Source organism: Pelodiscus sinensis, chromosome 11 (genome assembly GCF_049634645.1).
Source record: "Pelodiscus sinensis isolate JC-2024 chromosome 11, ASM4963464v1, whole genome shotgun sequence".
In the NCBI taxonomy this organism is placed as follows: Eukaryota; Metazoa; Chordata; order Testudines; family Trionychidae; genus Pelodiscus; species Pelodiscus sinensis.
Genome location: NC_134721.1, coordinates 39,305,272 through 39,323,711, shown reverse-complemented (window position 1 = coordinate 39,323,711; position 18,440 = coordinate 39,305,272). Strand labels below are relative to the sequence as shown.

The following is an 18,440-nucleotide window of genomic DNA, read 5'->3' as shown; positions in this document are numbered from 1 at the left end:
ACAGACTATACCATAGCAGTCCTTTGTTTTATTAGATAAAATTTAACTTACGTTTTTGATTAAATTACATTCAAACCTTGATTTTCAAGGAGAGGAGGACTCTTGAAAACTATTAGAAACTGTATTTTGATGTTTCCTGTTACATATTTTCAATTATTTACTGCAAACTACTTTGTTTTTTTCCAAAACTGAAGCAATGAAAAGCATTAAATAATTTTTTCTGGAATGATTTTTTCATTACTGAAATTATTTTATTTTTAAAGATGTATATAGAATGCATAAAAATGTACAAACAAAATACATATCTCAAGGATAAAATAAGTGTGTCAGATTTATCACTGGTAAAAAAAATTGACTAAGAACAATTTAAAAGGTATGGTATTTCGGATTTGATGTTGGTCTAGTTTTAATAATGTCACTATGTTGGAATATATTTACAGTTTTTTTAGTTAAAGGAAATTGGGCTTGATACCTTAGAGTTGAAATCCTAAAAACTCTTGATATTTTAGTATTTATTCTTGTAACTTTTTACCATAAAATGTCCATCAGTGTTTTGCTGCAAATATAATGGTGTGTTCTCTGAATACTAAAAGGCAGCATTCAAAATTTACCATATACTACAAGCTTAATAGGAGCTCTTATTAAAACCTCTTTAGGCTGGCCTGCCCACGTGCGAACGCACGCACGCACGTACACAGACACAGTAAACGTGTTCTTTATTTTAAATAAGTTTCTTTTACATTTTTGACATTACATAAACCACATTCATAGTAACTCATAATCTGAAAATACTCCGACATTGCTGAAAATAAGCAGTTTATAATGTAAATGTAATTGACAAAACTGCTTATGGTGGATAATATGTAAAATAAGCAATACCAACAGTACTGTATAAAATGGATATTTTATGTGTCTATTTAGTGTATATTTGTTACTCGTATTCATCATAAATTAAATGAACTTAAAGAATACCATGAAACTTAAGTCTTCTAATAAAAATGTTGAATTGAAGCCAAATTATATTGTCATGCTTTGGTGTATCCTTTAGTCTTAGTGGAATATTGATAGTATATACAACATCACCACTCAGATTATTATTTTCTTAAGTATTATTTTTGAAACAAACATACTCCCAGTACACAATTATAAATTGTGGCAAGGCTCTTCCTGCCCTTCCTGGTGGATTTTTGGTACTTCTCAGAGGTTCGTGGTGAACCTTTCACTGCCTCTTGCTTCTCTCAGAGGTTCCCTGATTACTGAGCCTTTTTCATCAGGGGCAAGTCACTAGTTTGAAGGGGAAAACCCTTCCATGGTCCACAAGTCCCCTTTTCCCCGGTGGCAGCCCACCAGGCATAGAGAGGGTTGACGGAAACCCGGTTCCAGCCACTTACTCCAGGTTCTGGGCCAGGGCCCTAGGTAGTGGCCATTAGTGGGGTTCCTGCCATTATCCCCACAGAAATTAGTCCTTCCCTGGGCCACTTCCCCAACCTCTCTCACAGTTCCTTCTCCCAGTACACTAGATGATGACTTCTCTCGATTGTAGCCTTCAGTTCTCTTCCACCTTGTACTTCCTCCTCTCCCATCTGTCACTCCTCTCCTTTCCCTCTCTTTTCCTGAGGGGAACCTTTTGTAGTGGACAAACAGGCCCTAACTGGCTGCAGGTGTCTCATTAGCCTGCTCCTCAGAGTCCCAGGTGCCTGCTGGTCATAATTGCTGGGCAGCAGTCTCTACCAGCCTTGGTAGGGAACAGGAACCTATCTACCCACCCACCCGCCATCAAACTACTGCAGCCTGTTGCCTTGGTCTGCCACAAAATATTGCTATGTATAATCTGTGAAGGTATGTCAAAGTACGTACTCAGTACTTTTTCAGCTTTCTTTGTATTATGTTTTCTTTTACTATATCACCAAGAGTGAGAAACCAGTTAAGTGCTACAACAAGCAGCCAACTCATCACCTTTAAGAGATGCTTTGAAGAAGCCAGTGTTTGCAGGAATAAGGGCAGGAGTAAGGAACTGGAGCAGGGCACAGTGCCAGAAACAGAAGGAGAAAGCAAGCCTTCTCCTTCCTTCCCCTTAGATCTCTCCTGTAAGGGGCCAACAGAGTTTTAGTGATTTCATTAATTCTTCCCAGCAGAACTGACAGCCATGTTGGGCTGTGGGGTGGGACTTGAGGGAGCCATGGCTCCACACAGCCCAGGAGAGGCAGGGCGGAGGGCAATCAGCCTTAGTGCCGCCAGACTGTGCCTCCCTGCAACCTAGCCCTCGGAGCCATGCAGAACAGTGCTCCCAAAGGCAATTCAAACGGGCTGTATCCCAGAGCTCTGGGCCCCTTTGAATCTCCAGGCCCTGAGACAATTCTCCTCTTTGGCAGACCTGACCCTTCCTACATGGACACAACTGAGGCTACTTCATATAAAGGACTTACAGTACAGGAATGATGACTTTAAAATACAAGTGTGAAAGATAATGTGTAGGTAGGTGGAATAGTTCTCTTATGTATAATATTCTCTTTCCAATAACCGCAAAGTGGCTGTGCTTAAGAAGTTTGCTGCTGTCAAATGTAACTAAATGCGGCATCATTTAAGGCATTTAAATACCACTACACATTATAAAAATGCTAAAACAGATTAAATAAAGTAGATAGAAAATCCATTTAAAACAGTTACTTATTGAAAAACTGTTCAAAATAGAATCAATCACAAAAACACAAGTGAGTTAATTTAATAGATTTTAAAACTATACAGGGCCATTGTGGTTAATCTAGTCTGACCTTGCCGTTCCTGACTTTGAAAGCTTGACTTGGCAGCTTTAATACTTGTCTTTTAACATAGCTTTTGTATTCAGATTTCTAGGTTGTTAAAAAAGCAAACTGAAAAAAAGAAATTCCATCATGTGGCATCATATTGACACCAACACTGTTCATCCTCATGAACTTCTGCCACTTGAGCTTGCCAAGTAACTGATAGCAGCATGTTGTCATCTTTTATTTGGTTCAGGCCTACAGTGGGATGAGGCATTTTCCTGTGCGTTGCACAGATAATTTTTTGAAGCAGAGGAATGTGAGACTCAGGAATCTTGGGTTCATACTAGGTTATGAAGAAAGGGTATGACTGATAAGCACAGTCTCTCTTCTGCATAATTCCACACACCACGCTTGATCTTGTCTGACCAATGCCTTTCCAACCTGCCTCTGTCAGAGTTCTCTCTCTTCCCTCCCCCCAGTCTCTTTGCCCAGAAAATCCCATTTCTAACCTTCACTCTAGTTTTTCATCAGATCTGTCTTTGCTCCCCACCCTCCAAACTTTCCATTCCTCTTTGTACCACCGGCTCCCAGTTCTGTCACTTTTCTGGGGCAGCCCCCACTTCCATCTATCCTCAATCTCCCTGCGCCCCCAGCTCCCTCATTATTATCATTATAACCAATATTATATTTTATGCTATAGTAACTACTTGGATTAGAAGGAGACAGATTATCCCATATCTATTTTATGCAAGTTTATCTGCAACTTTTTCTTAAGTACCTAACAATGGCACTGTCAGAGACAGTATACATAACTAGATGGAATATGGATGTGAATCAACTAGTATCAGAATTTCCTACTACGTATGTAAAAGTATAACTGTTTAAAGTGTTAACCAATAATCCTGGTCTTTTTGATTACCATTAATGGTTACATGCAGGCTCCCAGCTTGCTTCTGGGGAGCTGGCTGCTGCCCCGCGCTGCTACCACTATATCAGAGGCAGCAGCATGGCGGTGGCAGCCAGCTCTCTGGGAGCAAGGCTGAATGAGGGAGCCAGTATGCAGTATGAGGGAGTAGTCTTAAAAGCCGGCATGTACCGGTTCCCAGAGAGCTGGGTTGAAGGCAGGAGCCGGAGTGCACTGAGAGTAGGCTATATCGAAGGCAATAAAATGGGGCGACAGACAGCTTCCCGGGAGCAAGGTGGTAGGTAGGAGCTGATACACACTGGGAGCCAGTTTAAAAGCCAGCTTCCAGCACACACCGTCTCCCAGAAAGCCAGCTGCCGCCCCACATTGCGGTGTGTGTGACTATGTATCTGCTGAGATTTTTTTTTAGTAGAAAGCTCATATCAAACAAGGCTCAACAATGAACCAATTAAATCAGCAGTTCCTAATCAATTATATAGCAAGTGGCTATTGCTGCTAATAATTAACTATATTCCAGGCAAGCCTTGATTATTAAAATCTACTTAAATGTACTAGAAGAATGTGAATTACCCACAAACAAAGCTATTCTTTGCAAAGGAAAAAAATCCTGCTGCAAAGGAAAAAAATCCTGCTGCAAAGGAAAAAAATCCAGCCTGTCTTAGTCCCCTCTGAACAGTCATTAGTTTGTTGTATGTGAGACTCAGTGGTGGGTCTATTGACATCTAAAAATCAATTGGGTCTAAGCTGAATCTAGTCAGTGTCCCTAGACCCAAATAATTCACTAAGGCACAGTCGCAGCCCAAGCACCAACTTCTTGTCTAAACTCTACCTTCAGATACAGGTCTCCACACTCCCATTGTGAACTCCTCAGCCCCTTAGCTCGGTTAATTTCTGAGTATTTCTGAGTTAATGTAACTCGGTTACGAAACCCATTGTTTGTGATTAGGCACAAGTCTCTTTAAGGTAAAGCCTATTGAAGAACATGAAGTCTTACTCCTTATTGTTACTGTTCTAATAAATTACTGCTATAAAATATTCAATCACTCAATTGACCAATTGTTTTTGGATAGGTCAAATACCCAGCTTTACTTGAAATACATGTCAAAGCCCATTCCTGGGCATGGTATCTGCTTGAAATACACTGTAATAACCAAGTTTAGACAAATGTTCAGCAAATGATACCAAATGAAGATCACAATACACCATAAAGGTTACAATACAAAAATGTAGTTAACAATTATACCTAGATTATCCCTCTCTGTTATAAGCCTACTGTGACAGGGCGCCTGCCCTGCACTGGGCCTTTAAGCCCAAGGCTCAGGCCCAAGCCTGAGGGAAGCTGGAAGACCAGCTGAGATGGTTAGGTTAATGAGCCCAGCTGCCAGCTATAAAAGGAGAGGCCCGGTTGCTGGAGAGGAAAAAGGGCTGACTGCAGAGGCAGCAAGAGCTCCTGAGAGGGATACTGCTACAGGAAAGGAACGGGAGAGGGAAGCTCTCCCTCAGCAGTTGCCAGGGACTCCAGGAGAGGCCTGGAGGAAAGCGGAGGCGAGTGGGTGTCACCTGGAGACTACCCGCCGAGGGGACGTTGGCCTGGAGATCGCAGCCAGCTGGGCAAGGCCAGGTAGGAAGTGGCCCAGGGCAGGAGCGGGAGGCGTCCCTCTTAGCCCGAGAGACTTGGTGGGTTTGGCTAGCTAGCCCCCACCGAGGGAGTGACCCTATACCTGGTTGCTCGCAGGGCCCTGGGCCGGGACCCGGTGGAGTAGGGTGGGCCCGGATCCCCCTACTGGGGGGTGCCCAGCTACGACGAGAATCTGTTGTAGACTCGGCCTGTTTAAAGGGCCAGTATAAACTGCTGTAAAGCCGATGATGAGCAACCCATACCGACTGTAACTCGCCCTGAGATGGGCCATGTGAAGACAGTCAGGGGGCACTGAGGCTACTGGGGGGCCTGCGCCACATGACACCTACATATGATAGAACAATCACAAACCCAAAAATCTCTAATGCTGAACACCTGCAAAACGCAAGTGTTAATTTCTGGAGGGTGGAGATGTATCACATTTCTAATTAGCAGCTTATTATACACTCTCTCTCAATTCTCGGACTTCATTGCACTGTGACCCTCGTCTGACAACAAAAAATTCTACAAGACTTCAGGAAGTGTAATGGAAGACTGAGCCCACCTGAGCCAACTGCCCTAGGTGGTGAGCCAAAACCTTGCTACCAAGGCCTGAAGCCAAAACTAAAGCCTGAGTCTTGCCACCAAGGGGCTTTGGCTTCAGCCACTGTTGGAGGGACTTAGGCTTCAGCACCAGGCAGTCCTGTTCACCTCATGAATATTGGGCCTGACTCACCGGGGGGTCCCGACACACTGTTTGAGAACTGTTGCACTAGCCCATCAACGCTCAGAACCCAAATGAAAAAACCAGCCATTTTTTAAACTAACTAATTCCTGACTAGTCTCATCTAGGACAAAGCAGAAAGATACCAAAAAGTAGGGTGGAAACTACCTCCCAGTTTTTTGTCCACAGGTGTAAGCGCCCGTGAAAAAGCCTAAGCATGCCTGAAATAAATACTTCTTATCTTTACTGATGTATTCTGTTGTACCCTGCCAGCAGGACATGTGTTTAAAATACAGTAATCTCATCCCACAACACACACTTTTATTTAAACATTTTGCTTTGATAGTCAGTTCTTAGTCCTGTATGCACCAAACGCCATACAATATCTCATGTAAAACACATTTTCTACAAACAACTGTGTTCCTAAAACAGTCTTATAAAAAGCCTACAGATTTTTCTCTTTGAATGTATCAATTCCTTACAGCACAGTTACCAAAATTCCACCAGAGGATGGCAGCCTAATCTCAATATATCAAGCAGAGCAGTACTTCTGTAAATAGTAAGAAAAATAAGTTAATGCAATAAGAAACAAAAGAAAACAAAAAACATGATCTCCTGTATTGTAGCAGTCAAAATAGTACTGTATACATCTCTTAAAGACTTTAAGTTCATTTGATAGGTTAGCCTAGTCATTAGGATACTGGATTAGGATTTAGGAGACCTAGATTCTATTCCCTGCTCTGCCATTAGCCTGCCAAGTGACCATGACAAGTCTTTTGGCCTCTATGCTTCAGTTTCCCAATCAGTAAAATGGGGGAATGGATACTGATCAGCCTCTTTTGTAAGGAAATTTGTGATCTGTTGATGTAAAATGCTACAGAAGAGCTAGGTACTTCCATCAATCAAGTAACTACACGTTTTAAATAAAACAGTGCACATTTTTAAAAAGCTATTTCAAAATACTATGAAGTCTTGATTCCAACCTACACATTTAATCTGAGAAATACACTCAATTTGTATACATCACATGTGCAATATACAGTGACAAGGATTTATTTTAAATCTGCCTTGAAAAAGAGGGCAAACACAAAATACATTTCTATGTAGTGAACCCAAACTGCCATGACAAACACATTTATTATTAAAAAATATAAAATCAAGATAATTCAAAATTAAGACAAGCTTCAGCCATGCCACTCCCTTTCTTCCTCATCAGTACCTGACTCCAGTTTTAAAGGAACAACTCATTATGGAAAAATAGCAGATTTTAAAAATATGATATTGCGTGGGTCCTTCAGGGCAGGGGGCTGGTGGTATGGGGGGGTGCAGGAGTCAGAGGAGGACCTTGAGGATGTAGTGGGGCAAAGCAGGAGGCTAGGGACATGGAGGAGTGAGGGTTGGGAGGTGCAAGAGTGAAGGTTGGGGGATGAGGAGGCGCTCGGAGTAGGGGGTCCCATCTGGCAGGGCTTTCTCTCCCACCCCAACCAGCGGGGCCTTTTCTCCTCCTCTAGCCTCCCCACCCCTGTTGTCAGAGGCTTTCTGTCACCGCCCAGCACCCCTTCCTTCCAGCGCTGCAGCCAAGGGACCTGAGAGGGAAGGGAGTCTACCTACCTAATCTGGTGCAGGCAAAATGGCAGATTTCTAGGCTTGCTGTAGTGTGGTTGCCCCAGTGGCCACTCTGCACATAGCTCTCCACTGCCTCTCAGTATCATGGCCCTGATGTCTGTGCGCCTCCCTTTCATGTCCTTCCTCTCTTTTCCCTCTCCCTTTCCATGTTATGGAAACAGTCCCATTCCTAGCACTTCCCATTTTCTTGGCACAGCCAAATCCTGGCCTTGTTTTAAGCTGGGATTAAAGGAAGCTGCACACCAAATTTGGCGGTCCTGGCTTAAGGTTGCCAGGTGGCTGGTATTGACACCTAAAATATCCGGTATTTTTTGATTTTTTTTCCCCTGCCAGAAGACAAAGATACCAGACACCTGGCAACCCTACACACACACACTCAGTAACCAGGCCCAGCCCACCCCCCTCCGCAGGGGAGCTGTCTTCTGGCTCGGAGCAGGAAAACAAGAGGTATTTCTTAAAGGGGCCATGCTGGGTTTTTTGTTTTGTTTTTGCTTAACTCTCTGGGCCTCCCCCCCCCCCCCCCCCCAACAACTTTGTCTCTCCCCCTTCCCCCCCTCAACAAATTTTTTCCCTGTTTTTTTTTTGGGGGGGGGGGAGTGTTCGTTATTTTTGGTTAAACCTTCAGGCAACCCTATCCTGGCTCTTACCATTTAGGAGGAGCTCCTGAAGAGACTCAAACACAGAAAGACAGAGAGATGCACATTTCTTAAATATATAAACAGACTTGACAAAGTGCCTGAGCACAGGTGTTCTATCGTTAAAAATAGAAGTTAAAAAAAACATGATTTAGCGGGTTACACTGCATGACTTTTGAAACACAGTGCTCTATGCCACATCAGGATAATGATTCTAATTGGCCACTAACTGCAACAAAAGTAAAAATAATATTCTTGTTTCTACATGTTATCTCACAGTCAGGTTTGTATTAGGGATGTAAGTGACTAGTCAAGTAGTGACTCAACTAGTTGTCCCCCCTCCCTCTCTGCCCCCCGCTTGCTGACTGTCAGAGAGAGGCAGAAAGGGGGGAGGGAACAGGAGTTAAAAACCAGCTTCCCCCAGCATCATGTCCATAGAGGGGGCATGGACACAGTGGGGAAACAGCATGAGTGGAAACTAAAGCAATCCCCTGCTCACCTGTGTTCCCATTGCAGCCACTTCAGCCTTTGAAATCTAAAAACGCCCCGCAGAAAAAGCCTCCAGCAGGACAATACACTGTTAAAATTAGCAGCATAAACATGGGAGGCACTGATTGAGAATATCAGGAACCATATAGGGTAAACATCCTAAGATTTGAGCATGATAATGATAACTTTACTCGACTCCATAGTGCTTCATTGTCTACACTGCCATGCTAAGGGGATATACAGCATAGATATTCCACGTGCAACCATAAGTATACATAAATATAGCCTAAAAAAGTATAGGAAGTACCCTCTTGTTAACATATACACCAACATTCCCAAAATATGGTGGATGTCAAGGACTACCCAAGGGACTGGAATACCTATCATTAAGATGTTCAGACCTCTAACATCTTGTTCATGGCAAGCTTGAGAAAAAGGGTAAGGCTATGTCTACACTACAAAGTTTTTGTGCAAAAATGGCTGGTTTTGCGCAAAAACCAGCAGAGTGTCCACACCTCAAGCATGTTTTTGTACAAGTAAATCGGCAGAATAGAGGGCATTTGCCAGTAGAGTTATTCCTTTCCCCACGAGAAATAACTCCTTTTTGCGCTACAGTTCTTGCGCAAAAAGGCAGGTGTGGACGCTCTGCAGGAGTTTTTGCACAAGAAACCCCTATCGGCAAAAGCACAGGTGCTCTGATGGCCACTCTGTGAATGGCAATCAGAGCTTTCTTGCGCAAGAGAGTCCATGCAGTGTGGACGCTCTCTTGCGCAAAAGCACATCGCTTTTGTGATGTGCTTTGAGGTCTGGACGTGCTTCTGCACAAGAACCGTGCAATGCAGATGAAGCCTAAGATTGGTTTCCCAAAGGTCTTTCAGCTTTGGGAGGTGTGGAAAACGTTGTAAACTACTGTTAACTCTACGGTTCTGTCTATATTCATTCTCCCTTATACTAATCAGTTAAAAAGCATTCTCCACAAACATATGTTTAGTTTAAAAAAAACCTTCAGATCTGCCACATAGCTTCTAAGAAGAAACTTCTTCTACCACCACATCCACACAGACCCACTGATGGGGCAAGAGAGGGGGAGGCCAGCTGCCTGTGCTACTGTGGCAGTGGCAGCAGCCAGAACACCGGGGCCTCTGGAGTTGTTGCTGGAGTGCCAAGCCACACACCCCAGAGCCCCACGCTGTGCACTCCAGCTGGCTGGAGGGCAAGGCACGGCACGGACAGTGCTGAGGACTGGCTGCCCCAGCTCCATCCCTTCGGACCAAGGCTCCACCCCTTCCAGGATCACGGAATCGATTCACCCCCCCCCCCCACATTGCTCGGATGCCCCTCCTGCATGCACACAGTAATAACTTTTCAGTGACATAGCACTGAATTAAACAAACCAGCTTTATTTTATATACTAAAACACTCACAAATGTTATTCATTGTGAACAATTCAGCAATTATTTAGCCAAAGCCATGCTTCTACTCTGATTTAGGTCAGATTGGATTATTTGAGTGGATTTTTTGATCCCACTATAATCTAGGAGTCTGTGAATATCTATGATATTTATTTATTTTTCATATATAATTAAAATCTAAGATAACAAGGATGTCTTAATAAAATGGATCTTCCATTTCAGGCTTAAAAGGCATACCTCATATTGTACTAAATAATTTTGCAACTGTTCTAAATTTAAACCAGGGTGGGGAACCTTTTTTGGGTTGGGGGCTCCTGACCTACAGAAAAATCAGTCGGGGGCTACACTCAAAAGAGAAGCAAAAAACAAAACACACACACACCCCCACTGACATGGCCCCCAACTGTGGAGAAAGACTTGGCACATTCTCCTTACACACCAGAGCCGTGGGGGAGAAGGGTGAGGGGGGAGGACAAGTAGATTTTGTGTGCTCTAGCCCCATGGGCTCCCCAATGCTGGAAGAGCTAGATCCAAGCAAGCCAGGGTCCCCAGACCTTAGGTTTCCTACCCCTGATTTAAACTATAAAAACTATGCAAAAGAGCAGAAGCTATAGTACCTTTGGCATTAATAAAAGCTATTTTAAATGCCTAAAGGAAGATGGACCAGAAAGCTAAAACTGAACAGTATGCCACTGGATGCCCTGTATTCACTTACAAATGTCAGTATCATTGCCCTTTTTTAAAAAATTAAGAAAAAACTCCCCTTTTGTAACATAAGCATTAACTCTGAACAAAAGTTTTAACTGAAGAGATGTAGGAACTTCACATTGATATAATTTAGATGTTTTTTAGCCTTGATCACTGTTCCACAGATTGAAAAATGACTTTTTATTTTAAATTAAAATGCAATGTGGTATTTAGAGAGCCATAAAAATATAAAGCACATCATAGCTAGGAAAAGAAAATGGAAACTTAGGTACATGGAAATTTTTCCACAGTTATGTAGTGATTCTTTTGTTATAACTTTTAAAAATGTATGACAACAGAAGTGATGATTACTTGAAATGAATGAAAGCACCATTTTTTACATTTGTTTTGTTCGGAAAGACTTATTTTTTTGGTTCTTTTCTGGGGAGACTTGAGGTTTGAGAGTGAAGCTGCTAACAGAAAACATATGGAAAAGCTCTGCAGTAAATGAAAAGTTGGCTTGAATTCCACGTGCCACGTATCACAGACCAGTGTCTCAAATAACCCGGTAAGAGTTTATAACATTCACCATACATGTTCAATGAATCATCTCAGATTGATTACAGCATGTCTAATTTAAGTATAAAAGCAAGAAGGAAAACTGATAAATTTTTTAAAAGAATTCCAAAAGTAGCAAACATTTTGAAAAAAAATATTATCCTGTATTTCAACTCTCTTTAACTAGCTGGCTAACATAAGCCTTGAAAAACATCCCATTCAGATTAGCTCAACAACATATGCTGCCAACAGACAGTTTGTTTATAAACTGTGAACAGTTCTGTACAAAATGTAATATTGCAATTCTTAACTATTATGCTGCTGGAAGAGATGAGAAAATGGAATGTTGACCATTTCGCTTAGCCAGTTACCTTTAACCAGTTTTGTTGCCTGATATTGATAGTGTTCGGGAGCCTTTCACGAATCTGAGGAAACATCTGTATGCAGGTTGGAGTGTAATGTGGAAGTGTGTGTCCTGAAGGTCAAGGGCTGAAAACCAGTCTGCCCTGTCTAGTGCTGCTTGAGTGACCACACTGAACCTCTGGCAGTGTACAACTTTGTTGAGCTTTCTGAAATCTAGAATTGGTCTCCATCCTCCATTTTTTTTCCGCGAGAGAGAGAGTAGTTGGAGAAATAACCCTTCCTGCTGTAAGGGACCACACCTATTATTTGAAGGATGTGATGTACTTCTAATTGTAAGAGGTGCTTGTGAGAGAGGTCCCTGAAAAGGGATGGGGAGAGAGTAAGACAGGTGGATATGATATCCAGTACCCACTGGTCTGATGTTATATTGGCCCATGCGTGGAAAAGAGGATATATATGGTGGCCAAATAAATGGTTGGGAGGGTCCATTATTTCTGGTGTTAGGGAGAGGATTTTCGGAACCTGGCACAATTTTTCCAAGCTGCAGTTTTGAAGTTGAAGACTCGGTTTTACTGGCCTGTTCATGTGGTGGTCTAGGTTTTTGTGGACATTATTTTGTTCTTTAGTTGAAAGGTCATTGGTGTTATCTGTTGTAGGATGTGGTATGAGATCTCTGGTACAGCATATGGCATCAACTTTTGTTTGGTGAGGTTATAGATTCCCAGGGTACATAATGTGACTCAAGAATCCTTCACGGTTTGAAGAACTTCATCCATTTTTTATGAAAACAGACATGTCTTATAGAATAGAACTTGTTCTACCTTCATTTGTAGCTCTCTAGAGTCCTGGAAGCCTGTAGCAAGAATGCTCTATGTATGACCACTGCTGTTGCCTTGGTTTGCACCATTTTATTGGTAGTGGTTGGTGCCGGTTGAGATGTTTGTCAGTATCAAGGTCTGGGTCAGTACCTATAAAGATGGCACATCTGCTTTGGTGCCGAATTACAAGTCAGCATCGGCGGTATCATGGACAGGATTTTTTAGTCTTGGCTCCAATTCAGTATGTTTCAAGGCCATTGGCATCTCTGTCAAGGCAGTGCCAGTAGTGCCCTGTATCTCCATGGTCTGACTCTCGAAAAAACTCAGGACTGAGGGCAGGGATCTCACCAGGGAAGCTTTCATCTTGTGAGAGTTCTAGGCTGGAGATGCAAAGGTTTTCTTCTTAGAACTGCTAGAAGTTTGACCCTTGTCTTTTCCAGAAAATGTCTGAGAATTATGCAGAAGTTGTTTTCGGTTGGCTGTAATAATTTTTTGAGGAGTATCATTTTGAAATGGAGCTTTTCCATCATCTCACCTTGCAAACAGCTCTGCAGAATATGGCTTTCTCCCAAGCTCCCGATATACAAGGTGTTCACTGGAGACTGACATTGCATCTCAGTAAGTGTTACTCTTCTTGAACCCAGGGGAGGCAGGCATGATGACTATAGTTAAATGGGGAGTGGGGCTCTGGGAGGTGGGAGGGAAGGGAGGAGTCAGATGGGAATGGAAAGAATTACTAATAAAAGATATATAAAAGGGAGTTACAATTATGGTTAGGTGAGGAAATAAATGGATTTAAAGTAGTTTTTCTTGGTTTTCAGGGCTGAAGGCTTCAAGACTACAAGAGGCTCCACGAGATGGCAACTGAGCATGCACAAAGCGGCCAAGCACTGTCAGAAAAAATATTTGATTGCTGGTGTGTAGATGTACCAACACTTAGAGCAGGGTTTTCCAACCTATGGGTCAGGACCCAAATATGTGTCGCCATCACATTTCCAAGTGTCTCCCCAGGTGGCGCTCTTAAAGGAGCTATTCACACATTTGAACAGGTCAGCTCCACAGCTGGCTTAGTCTAAAGGAACCATTCACTTGAAGTGGTACCCAACTTAATTGGTTTAACAACCTTCAGGCAGTTAAACCAATCAATTGAATTAAATACCATTTCAGTGACTCAGAGCAGAGTAAGGCAGGGGTCTCCAACCTTTTAAGCAAGAGATCACTTTTTGAATTTAAGTGCAATACAGGTTCTACCTCAAACCCAAATACCCTTGCCCACCTCCTTCCTGCCCCTTCTCTGAGGCCCTGCCCCTGCTCTCTCCGTCCTCCCATTCTCCCTCCCTTTCACCAGGCAGGGCAGAGGGTTGGGGCACAGACTCTGGTCTTGGGCTAAGGGATTTGGAGTGTGAGGGGGCTCTGGGCCGAGTCTGGGGCAGGGAGTTGGAGTGTAGGAGGGGGTTCAGGGTGCAGGCTCTTTAAGGGAGTTTGGGTCAGGGGGGTCAGGGCTAGGGCAGGGGCTTGGAGTGTAGAGAGGGGTACATCACTGGGGCATGGGTTCGAAGCTGGCTCCAGCTGGACACTGTTTACCACAGGTGGCTACTGGGTGGTAGTGTAGTGGGGCTAAGGCAGGCTCATCCCTGCCCTGGCCCTGCACCACTCTCAAAAGCAGCCAGCAAACTCCTTCTACCCCAGGCCCTGTCGTCCCCCTCTCCCCATTCTGTGGAGATAGAATACAGGGTGGAAGAAGGGGCACCCTGACATCAGCAGCCTCCTCTCCCTTCCCTGCTCTGTACCACAAGCAGGAGTCTCCCGAGGGTGGGGGGAAGCTCCTAGGCAAAGGGCAGGAGGTGCACAGTAGTGGGGAGAGGGGCAGCTGAAGTACCAGCACTTGATAGCCTCTTAGCCAAACCAGTCAGGATCACTGTGAGAGGCTCCAAGATCGACCAGTAGATCCCGATCCACTGAAGTAAGGAAATATCCCTGGACACGGGGGGGAGGAAAGTTCGAATGCTAAGGAATGCAAAGAAGAAGCAGTGCCCGCCTCAGGTAGGAGTGGGGGTTGGGAGCCAGGTGTCCAGGCCAGGGCAAAGTCCTTCCACCCCAGCTTGCAGCCATGGGGGGGCCGGGATAGGGGCTAGGACTGTGTTTGGGAGCCTGCGGGGGGGGGAGGGGGGAAGAGGCTGGGACAGTGCTGGGGGGTGCCACATCAAGTCTGAGGATACAGCAGTTTGCACAGCAAATGCAAGCTCAACCATCCCATTCATTTAAGTTCAGGTGAAACTGTTTGGTAAAATACTAAATTTTACTTGGTTTTTTGAATAATGTGTATTATGTTTCTAATATTTTTGTAACACCTGTGAGACTCACAGGCCCAGAGTCCCAGCCCCTGCGTGTGAGACTCCCAGCCCCTCCAGCCCTTGAGCGTGACGCTCTGAGTGAGACTCCCAGCCCCTGAGTGTGGGGTTTAAGCTGGGGGGGGGGGGGCAGTTTGGGGACAAGTATCTTTCTCCCACCACAACTCAAATAAATGTAGTGTTGTTATTTTATTATTCATGTATTTTCAATTTTTCTATGAAATAACTACTATGAATAGATAAACGGAAGGGGGAACAATTTTATATTCTTGCCTCAGGTGCAAAATTAGCTACTTATGGCACTGCCCCCCTTCTCACCCCTCCCCCATTTTTTAATTGCCTTGGGTCACCCAAATCTTCCTGAATTGTCAAAGTGGGTCCCCATCTGGAAAAGGTTGGGAACTGCTGACCTAGAGCAAAGTACCCACAGGGACACCAGTTGAAGAATGGTTCCCTCCAGCACCGTATCCACAGAGGGCAGCAGAGGAACAGCATGTGCTGGGATTGAAGAAATCCTGCTTGTGCTGGTCCTGACTGCTGCTCCTCTCCCTTTGAAGGACATTTCAAAGGGAGAGGTGCAGTAAGATAGTGATTGACCCCCTTATCGACTAATCGAGTAGCTGTGGAAATTCCGTCGACTACCTGATTAATTGAAATTTAATGTCCATAACTAGAACACGGTCAGCATCAGCCTTTCAATACTGGGCGGGAGGGAAGGGAAGGAGCTGTTCCCAGCCACAGGGGATAGGAGTGGTGGGATAAGGATGATTTGGCCCATGTCTTTGCAGAGATCATCTCTTCCACCCCCTGCAACCACAACCCACCCTGCTCCACTGTGACTAGAATAAGCTTGAAACTTCCTGTCCATAGCTAACACCTCCAAGCTGCTGCTGGTCACTGATATAACCCAACCACCCTTGTCCCCTGGCTACAGCATGGACAAGAAGGGGTTAAGCCCTAAGGACACATTGTGCACTAGAGCCCAGGGACCCTGGCTGCAGGGACATCAGAGAACCCAGCCAGGGAGGTGGCTCAGCAAGGAAGGGAGCCTAGGAGGCAGAACGCCTCATGCGGCCAAGGGGCAGGACTTAGGGTGGGAGCAGTGTATGAAGAGGGCTCTAAGCCCCTGCCTGGGGGGCTGCTGCAGAACCTGCAGGGCCAGGGTGCCAAAAGGCTTCCTCCCACCACTCCATAGTTTAGCTAAGTGACGAAGAAGTTTCCCTTTGCCAACACTGTGCAGGGCTTTGGAACGTGCAAGTCTTGGCTCCTACTGTCCAGTATCCTGGGCCAGAGGATCTTGAGCTTTCTTTGGGAGCAAGCCCAGCCAGAGGCAGAGGGGGAAAGACAGAGCCTGCCAGCAAGGCTGTTGCCTAGCTGAATGATCTGACCAGGGGCTGGTTCTCCGCGTGGTGACAGGAGCAGGAAGCATCCCACCAAGAGGAAAATGCATCCTGCTGGGGGATATGGAGGAGCAGTGGGTTTGGGTAAGGTGAAGAGGCACTGCAGGGAGAGGACAGGGAGAGGGGAAGCATGTAAAGAACCAATGGGAGGGCAGAAGAAATTACATGTAACCAGCCACCTGCCTACACTCCATAGTCACTGCAGCAAGCAGACAGTGATGGCTGGAAACAGGACATGGGCTCTGGGCGGCCCTCTGGCCAAAAGGAGGCTGTGATGGGGCAGTTAGGCCCTGCACTTTCACTGCATGGTGCGGAGAGCCGGTGCCGCAAACCCTGGTGTGCGGCAGGGACGCGGGCGCAGCCCAGGCCGCAGTAAATGAAGAGGGTGGGGCCAGGTGATGGGAGGCATCATCCCAGATGCTGGCGTGGGTCAGAGGGAGGAAGGCAGAAAGGGAAGGGAGCCAGCAAGGAAAGGGGTGGAGGACCTGGGGGCTGTGCAGTCCTGTGAGCCCCAGCTACCGGGAGGTAAGTGGCGAAGTGGTTCAGGCTCCCAGGGCGACCCTGTGAAGGAATAAAAGGGGGAAAGGAAGTGGTCCAGGGCAGGGCCAGTTAGGAGGCCTGTGGGCTGACGAGTTGCAGGCGGAGGCCCCGTCAGCAAAGACAGAGGGGAATTCACTCTGTCTTTAGGGCCCTGGGCAGAGACTCAGAGTGAGGTGGGCCCGAGTCTCCCTACCCCCTCATGAGCCTCCTTTCAGCCGCACAAATCAGAACGCCGATAAGGGATGCTGGTAGGGACCACGAACGTATTGTGCAGGTGCGTTAGTAGGTTGGAACTTTGAAAGGGCCTTGGGGGGGAGCGCTGGAGTGATCAAGGGACAGCGTATCCCAACAGAAGCATACAGTAGGGACTGCACTTACAGACCAGCAGAAGAAATAGTCGGCCCCGCACACTACAGCTTTGCCTGATCTGCCTTGCACACCCACTGCCATCATCATCCACTGCACCCTCACCACTTGGAGGTGGATGGGTGAATGGAGAGCTAGGATCCCACTAGATGGAAGACACTGAAAATATGAGACAATCTGCTCATTTTTAAGAAAAGGTAGGGAGACCTACAGGAGGGCTTAAATATAGGTCTGGCCTGTTAAAAACAGGACATCTGGTCACCCTAACTAGTCACCTCTGCAACTAGTATGTGGGGGTGAAGAGGAGTTCAGCTAATTGCTGGAGCCCCCTTGTGGTGGATGGCCAGCGTACGTACTCCATAGGGAGGGGACAGAGTGATCAGACACATAGCCTGGTCAAGGATTTAAAGTAGGGATGTCATCATGTAGAAAGACAACTACAAGACTATCCGATAGGCCCAAGCTTACACCAGTTACACTTGCAATCCCCCCCCCCCCACTTGTTTGCTGTTTCTGTATCAGAGGCAGCAATGGGGAAGAGTGGGAGGGGTGGGAGCTGGTGCCCACGAGGAGCTGGCTTAAAAGCTAGCTCCCCACAAGCACCAGATCTGCCTTCCCCCTCCCCACCCTCCTAACCACCATGCTGCTACCTCTGATAGAGAGGCAGCAGTGCGGAGGGAGAGAAGGGCAGGATGCAGCCAACATGCATGGAGAGTTGGCTTTCAAGCACGCTCCCCACACATGCAGGCTCCGCGATCCCACCTCCCCCTCCCCTTGCTGCCTCCTACAGAGGCAGCGCGGTGGGCCAGGGGGAGGAGGTAGGAGCTGGTGCTGTGGGAAGCCGACTTAAAAGCCCAGCCCCCCAGCACCAGTTCCGCAGTAACACCTGTCCCCTTGGCCCACGTTGCTGCCTCTGAGGCAGCAGCGCAGATGGGGGTCAGGGAAGGCTACGGCAAAGCAGCCTTTGTTCACAGCAGGCCTGAGCTCCCTGCAGACAGAGGCCATGCCACATCCTATATTGGCAGCCACTGTCCACAGTGAGCTTGGATCCCCTGAAACAAAACAGGCGCTGCTACCACCCCGCCCTGCTGCCTCTATTAGAGGCAACTGCATGGGATGGCAGGCAGCTGGTCTGCACTGGAAGCTGGTTTTCAAAGGTAGCATCACAGGGTGGCTGGGGGCTC

General features: G+C 45.9%; 1 protein-coding gene and 1 long non-coding RNA gene across 4 annotated transcripts in view; one reads left to right on the top strand and one right to left on the bottom strand.

Annotated features, from left to right (window-relative positions):
• The window catches only part of CENPP (centromere protein P), a 296,833-nt gene that overhangs the window by 136,204 nt on the left and 142,189 nt on the right, over positions 1-18,440 (bottom strand). The window lies entirely within an intron of this gene.
• Positions 11,310-13,960, top strand: LOC142830998 (uncharacterized). Its single transcript, XR_012906584.1, has 3 exons — positions 11,310-11,428; positions 13,040-13,217; positions 13,421-13,960. It is a non-coding gene; the product is annotated as an uncharacterized LOC142830998 (long non-coding RNA).